The sequence below is a fragment of the Chrysochloris asiatica genome, unplaced genomic scaffold, assembly GCF_000296735.1.
Source record: "Chrysochloris asiatica unplaced genomic scaffold, ChrAsi1.0 scaffold00316, whole genome shotgun sequence".
Lineage (NCBI taxonomy): Eukaryota > Metazoa > Chordata > Mammalia > Afrosoricida > Chrysochloridae > Chrysochloris > Chrysochloris asiatica.
This window is the reverse complement of record NW_006408834.1, coordinates 197,287-204,422: the sequence shown is the minus strand read 5'-3', so window position 1 is coordinate 204,422 and position 7,136 is coordinate 197,287. Positions and strand designations below refer to the sequence as shown.

At 46.4% G+C, this 7,136-nt stretch overlaps 1 pseudogene; it reads right to left on the bottom strand.

Moving 5' to 3' along the window:
• LOC102830689 overlaps positions 1 to 4,595 on the bottom strand; it is a 152,478-nt pseudogene extending 147,883 nt beyond the window's left edge.
• Between the last annotated feature and the right edge of the window lie 2,541 nt (positions 4,596 to 7,136).

The following is a 7,136-nucleotide window of genomic DNA, read 5'->3' as shown; positions in this document are numbered from 1 at the left end:
TGGAAGAAGTGCAGCCAGAGTGCTCCTTAGAGATCAGGATGGCCAAACTTCGTTTCTCATACTTCAGACATACTGTCAGGAGGGACCAGTCGCTGGAGAACGATATCATGTTTGGTAAGGTGGAGGGTTAGGAAAAAAGAGGAAGACCCCCAGTGAGATGGATTGGCAAAGTAGCAGCATCATGGGCTCAAGTGTTGCAACAATTGTGAGGCTGGCCCAGGATTGGGCAGTGTTCCGTTCTGTTGTGCATATGGTCGCTATGAGTTGGTACCTACTCGATAGCACCTAATGACAACAAGAACTTTAAAATCGTTGCTTTACTAGCTCAGTACAAACTCCCCAGCTCATCCTAATTGACTAACTGGAACTGAAGTCTTCAAATCCTCTGTGGATTTTGTTGTTTTGTTTATTTCATTTTTAACTTTTTTTGTTGTATATTGAGTGAAGGTTTACAGAACACATCAGTTTTCCATTCAAGAATTCACACACATTGTGTTTCATTTCATTGATTGCAATCCCCATAATGTAACATCGCTAGTCCCACTTTCCTGTTTCCATTTCTCTTCTTTCCTAACCCTTCTGAACTTTGTTTTTGGGTAAATACTGCCCTTTCAATGTCAAATGGTTGATTATTCTAAAGCGTGCAGTACCTTACTAGTGTTTATTGTTCCTCTTATAGATCTGTCTGTTGTTTGGCTGAAAATTGAGCCATGGGAGTGAATTCATTTTCAGACCTGAAGGATGACTAAGGGCCATACTTTCAAGGTTCCATCAGTTTCCATGGGACCAGTAAGCCTGGTCTTTTTCATGATTTTGAGTTTTGGTCTACATTTTTCTCCCACTCTATCCAGATCCAGGACCTTCTAATGTGATCCCTTTCAGAGCAGTTGGTAGTTGTAGAAGGGCTCCATATAGTTCTTCTGGTCTCAGGGTCTTGGAGACTAATGCTCACATGGTCCATTAGTCCACTGGACTAATTGTTTCCATGTGTCTTTCATTTTCATCACTCTTCTTTCCTCTGGATAAGGAAACACCAATAGTGTCTCATGAGCTTTTAAGATCTCTGTCGCTGCTCATCACTATGTTATGCCAATTGCTCCAGGCCCAGAGACTCATTCCCTCAAGGTGTATGGTTATGTCTAACATGTTTTATTAACTTTATCCCCTGTATGTTCCACCACATTCAGAGATATGTTTGCAGCAAAGGTAAATACTCATGTGCAAACAACCTCTGTCAAAATATGTATATTCCTACTCTATGTCCCACAGCTGTTCAGTCAGCGTGTCTATCCATGCCTCTACTTGTACATCTGTTATTACAGTATTTGCCTCTGTTGCCTTTGAGTCTTGCCCTCTTCCCAGTGTCTTCCCGAGCCTCCATCATGGATTTGTTTTTAGTGGGGAGTACGAAAATATGTCACAAATTAATAAATTCAAAGATCTTTATCATTCAAACCTATATCCAAGTAGTTATGTAAATCTAAATTTTCACTGCTTTGGAAGATGTTTCATGAGTTAATGGATTATTTTGTGTTTTTGAGCTTTGAGGGGTGGGGTGAGTTGGAGGTTTCACACCTTCATCCCATAAATCCATTAAAATAGGGAATTCAGTGTAGTGGTGGGAATTCAGGGAGTCAAGCATGGAGTAAGCAGCCCTGGTGATACTGTGGGTTGAGTTGGGCTCCTAACCACAAGGTCAGCAGTTCAAGCCCATCAGCTGCCCCTTGGGAAAAAGAAGACGCTCTCTGCTCCTGTAAAGATTTACAGCCTCTTAACCACTAAGGAACTGTTGTACTCTGTCTTAAAGGATCCTATGAAGGAAAATCGCTTGATGGCAGAGAGGTTAGGGGTGGAGCAAGTAGTAGGAGTGAAGGTGGGAGGAGCTTATCACGGTCTTCCTTTGAAAAGGACTTATGCTGAACCGTGAGGACACAGCTCTTGTCTTAGATTTCTGTGTTCTGGAACGTACTTAGGAGCAGGCCTCCGCCTAATGAAGTTAGCAAAAGTTACTTCCCCAACTGCCAGCACTGGCCCCACCTTTGTAGAGGAGCCATTTATTGGTTTTATGACCTTCCACAAGAAATTGGCAATTTTTACTATAAGGTTTAAATGAACAACTGAATACTGCTCCCTTTTCAGTTCTTTTCATGATAGTTTTGACCATGTTTTGTACTATGCGCAAATCTTTAAGGTTTTCCCCTCTTTCTACCAACTCTTTTTTAAAAGAGATAGAAACAGCAAACCAGCATGGAATTCAGGGAAATGGCTAATTTCTGCCAGAATACTGGAATAATGAGCACGCATTAAGGCGAAAGACTGTCAACAACTTCACTTTCACACTATTCTTTTTTCCAGTCCTCTACTCAGGAGTCCTGGTGTGGCGCTGTGGGTTAATGCGCCAGACTGCAAAGCCTTTTGAACTGCAAGGTTGGGGGCTCAAGCTCACCAGCTGCTCTTCGGAAACCCTATAAAGGGTCGCTATGGGTCGGGATTGACTCGACGGCACTTAACAACAACAACAACAACTCAGAGCCAGAGAATCTAAGGACATCAGAAGCACAGGGCATCAGACACACAACCCCACCCTTCACCCTAACCCAACCCACCCCAGGTGTGGCAAAAACCCAGAGGAGAGAGGTGGGCCTGCCATCACCCCCAAGCTTTTCACTGCCTGCGTGGATGAAGTAACACCCGCAAAATCAGTATTTGCACAGATGCCAAACGCTGATTACAGGCCTCTCAGCCAATGCAACCCGGGAGATTTCAGAGCAATTTCTCCGATTACTCAGCCAGGAGACCGCCCGGGGCGCGGCTCCCGAGCACACTCCAAAGCCCCGGGAGCCCCCTGAGTAGCCACCTGGAAGGCTCTGAGCTCCCCGCCCCCGACCAGCCTTGGCAGGCACCCATAATGTGACAAAATGATTCCGCTGCTACCTACCAATACCAGCATACCGGTAGTTGCACACTCTAGTGATCAGCCACTTTCCACGCCCCCAGTCCTCTGGAGGGGATCTGCCTTTCCAGGGAGTATGAAACAGTCTTTCTGCAACTCCCCCAAAGCCCAGATGCGCCGGACCTACTGACGTCCCCTCCCCCACGCGTCCTCAATCTTCGAAACACGCCTGGGCAGCGACGCGACACAGCCATCCAAGGCTCAAGCCCAGTTTCTGCAGCTTCACGACCTGTCACTTGGGGACCCTGACCTACCGCTTGTTATCTGGGGCTGGAGGAGGTAGGGGAGCTGGAGAAGTGAGGGTGAGAGAGACGAAAAATACCAGATCTTCGACGAGACCACAGGAAACTTCTGGGGGGCCTCTAATGCCAGTCTAACCCGCCCCCTGGATGACAAAACGCACAGAGATTTCGTCCTAGACACTCGCCAGCTCCAGGGCCGTTAGGCCACCCCCAGACCTGTGTCTCTGGTCATTGCTATAGTCCAATCGGTTATCATAAATAGTTATGAAAAACCAAAAATCTTAATTTCCTTTAAGGGACCGACCACAGGGCTGTGTAAATGTCTCTTGACAGACATAATGGACGGCTATTAACAGTACAAAGCCTGTCAGACCGTAGCATTAGTTCAAGGGGATATTTCGGTGTCGCACAGAAATTGCAGCGCATGTAAACCAATTTCCCCGACAGAAGGGTAAACACAGACTCGTTTGAACCTCGAGATGAAAACAGATGGGATATCGCAAACAGTCCCCCAAAGTACAACAGACTTCTGGGCCAATTACACATGGTTAGCTCTGAATGGCAGAGGAAATAGTTTTCTTTGCTGCTAAATGTCACAAAAGTCATCTAAAGGCACAGAAGGAGGACCGCTTTGTTTTTGTGAAACTTGCTAAAATTAATCAGGCCTGCAGCCTCTTGTAAAAAAACAGACACCACCATGCCGCAGGGCTTTAGGCGTTTGTGAAAGCATTGTAAGGCTGCATGGGGACCCACTAGGGCTTCCAAGTCTGAGCCCGACGGCCGGGGAGGGAGTTGGGAAAGAGGCAGAAAATCCAACACGCATTCGCCAGCAGAGAAGGGTCGGAGGAAGCGCTTGGTGTTTCCGCAAGAGATGAGAGGTTCCCGCTCTCCACGCGCTCTGAGCTCCAAGGCCCGACCCCAAGAACCCAGGCGGCTTCTGCGCCGGGAGGGCCCAGAGTCTGCTTTGACCGCGTTCTCGCTGCGTTTCGCGGCGTCCACCCGGGGCAGGAGGCTGTGCGCTGTGGCTCACGCACCGAGAGGGCCTCCCATCCCCGTCTTTCCTCCCGCACGCCCAGCTGGGATGGATCGCGCGACCCAAATCCTCAGGAATAAATCCAAGTCACCACCGGCTCAGGGTACGAGCCTGCGGACCCTGCGGCCTGCTGCGGGACTCTTTTCCGGAGCTCCAGTGACTGCATCCTTGGGCGGGCGACCTCGGAGGACATGGGCTCATGCAGACTAACGCCAGGGCGGGAGCCAGGGAGCGCGGACGGGCGGGCCGCCCGAGACTGCTCCCGAGCGCCGGTCGCTCGCTGGGAAGGCCCGGGAGCCGCGTGCTGGGTTCAGGCGTGTTTCGTTTGCCCTCTGACCTGACCCAGGGCGCACAAAGGCGCTGCCATGTCCCATCTTCCAGTCACTGCCAAATTAATAAGTCCATGTCAGGTTGGGTTTACAGCTCGAGCGGAAAGCAGCCGAGTGGAAAATGAGTCCGGAGCCACTCCGGAGACTCCAGCCCAAGCGCGGGACGTCCCCACCGCCCAGAAGGCCCTTCACGGCCCAGGAGGCTGCGGGAGTCTGGGCCAGCCTGGCTCTGTCCTTGGTTCGCTTTGCACCTTCTTTAGTTAAGTGTTAGGGAACAAGCCAAGACCAGGAAGGCATGCTGGTATGTGAGAAATGTGCTTTATTGAAACAACACAAAACCTACATTTAATTAACATGCCAGCATAAGTGGGCCGGGCGTGCTTGATAACGTGGTTAGGTTGGGGTCTTAGCAACCCTTCGGGGTCTTTGCAGTCCCCAGCTTTACAAGAGAGTCAAGGACTTGTGAGGCTCGAACTACCATACCGGTTCCTGGGACTTATTCCTCCCTTCCTCAGAGGGTTCAGGCTGCTTCAAAGGGGGCTTTTAGAATGGTTCAACTGTGTGGAAAGCAATCTCGCAGAGGAAGTAGTTTCAATCCATTTCTGGGTGCCAGATTTTTAAATGGCAGTCTCTAATGGGAATAAAAATGGCGTTTGGTGTTCGTTTTGAATAAAAATTCACACGGAAGTCTACAAGACTGGCTTTCCATGTTGACAATTCTTTCTTACTAGTCTTTAAACGCCGTGGAGAATTTAGTTCAAGAAAAAGGGCTAAACTTGTAGCTGATAAAATTTAAGACGTTGAATTACTAGGGAGCTTCAAAAATCTATGGGTAAACTTTTCCATTATCTTTCCATTCCATTTTGCCACGAACTTTTGGTAAATGCCTCATGTACTATTCCTTCCAGATTTTTCAATTTATTAAAATAAAGCATTTGTATTTTAAAATCACCAGAGCATCAAGGGAGTAATATTCGGAAGACACCATCTTTCCCTGTGGCTTTGTTGTTGAGGAGGAGTAAGGTTAAGAACTTGAGGAACTGGTGTGATTGTGGGCTCCTGAATCTTCCTCACCCTTGTTCCAAGGGCCACCAGCAATGAGGGACCCTAACCCTGCTCCCAGATCTTGACCTAAACAATGCTAGTTGACCACGCAGACCTCCCCACCCTTACTAATGGCTTTCACTTGTCTAGACCCCACATTTCTCCCTCTCTAGTCCTATGTTGTTTGGTGCCTTCCAGCAAGCTCCGACTCATAGCACAACAGAACTAAACACTGCTTGGTCCGGCACCATCCTCCCAATGTTGTTATACTTCAGCCACTGGGCAAATCCATCACATTGGGGGCTTCCTCTTTTTTGCAAACCTTCCATTTTGCCAAGCATAATGTCTTTCTCCAGGGATGGTTCCTCCTGATAATATATCCAAAGTATAGGCCAGGAAGTTTTGACATTCTGGCTTCTAAGGAATATTCTGGCTGTACTTCTGTCAACACAAATTTGTTTGTTCTTCAGGCAGTCCATGGAGTTCTGGTGTGGCACTGTAGGATAAAGCAATGGACCTCAAGATCAACAGTTCAAACCTACCAGCCACTCCTTGGAAACCTTATACAGGGCTGCTATGAGTTGGAACAGACTTAACAGTACTTAATGACAACAACAGCCCACAGTAATTCCAATATTCTTCTCCAACAACTGAAAAGCATCAATTCTTCTGTGGTCTTTTTATTCACTGTCCAACTTTCATATGCAAATGAGGCTATTGAAAATACCATAACTTAAGTCAGGCACACCTTAGTTCTCAAACTGACATCTTTGCTCCTGAACATTTTGAAGAGGTCTTGTCCAGAAAGATTTGCCTAATACAATATGTCATTTGATTTCTTGAATGCTGTCTCCATGAGTGTTATTTATAGATCCAAGCAAAATGAAGTCTTGGACAATTTCAATCTTTTCTCCATTTATAACGATGCTACTTATTGGTTCAGTTGTGAGGATTTTTGTTTTCTTTACATTGAGATGTAATTCATACTTGAAGCCTGTAGTCTATGATCTTCATTAATATGTTTTTAACATCTTCTTCCATTTTAATAAGCAAAGTTGTATCATCTGCATATTACAGGGTTGTTAATGAGCCTTCCTCTAATTATTCATATAATCCAGCTATTCATATTACTTGCTCAGCATACAGATTGAATAAGTATGGTGAAAGAATACAGCCCTGACACATACCTTTCCTGATTTGAAACCATTCACTATCCCTTGTTCTATTCAAATGACTGCCTTTTAGTCTGTGTTCAGGTCCCTCATGAGCACAATCAAATGTTCCAGAACACCCATTCTTCACAATATTGTCCATAGCTTGTCATGAGTCACAAGGTCAAAAGCTTTTCCATGGTCAATAAAGCACAGGTAAATATCTTCTGGTGTTCTCTGCTTTCAACTAAGATCCATCTGACATTAGCAATGATATCCCTAATTCCACATCTTCTTCTGAATCCAGCTTGAGTTTCTGGTAGTTCCCATTTTTTAATATTATTTGATGATTACTGCATTCTACTGGGTCACCTCTCTTTAGAA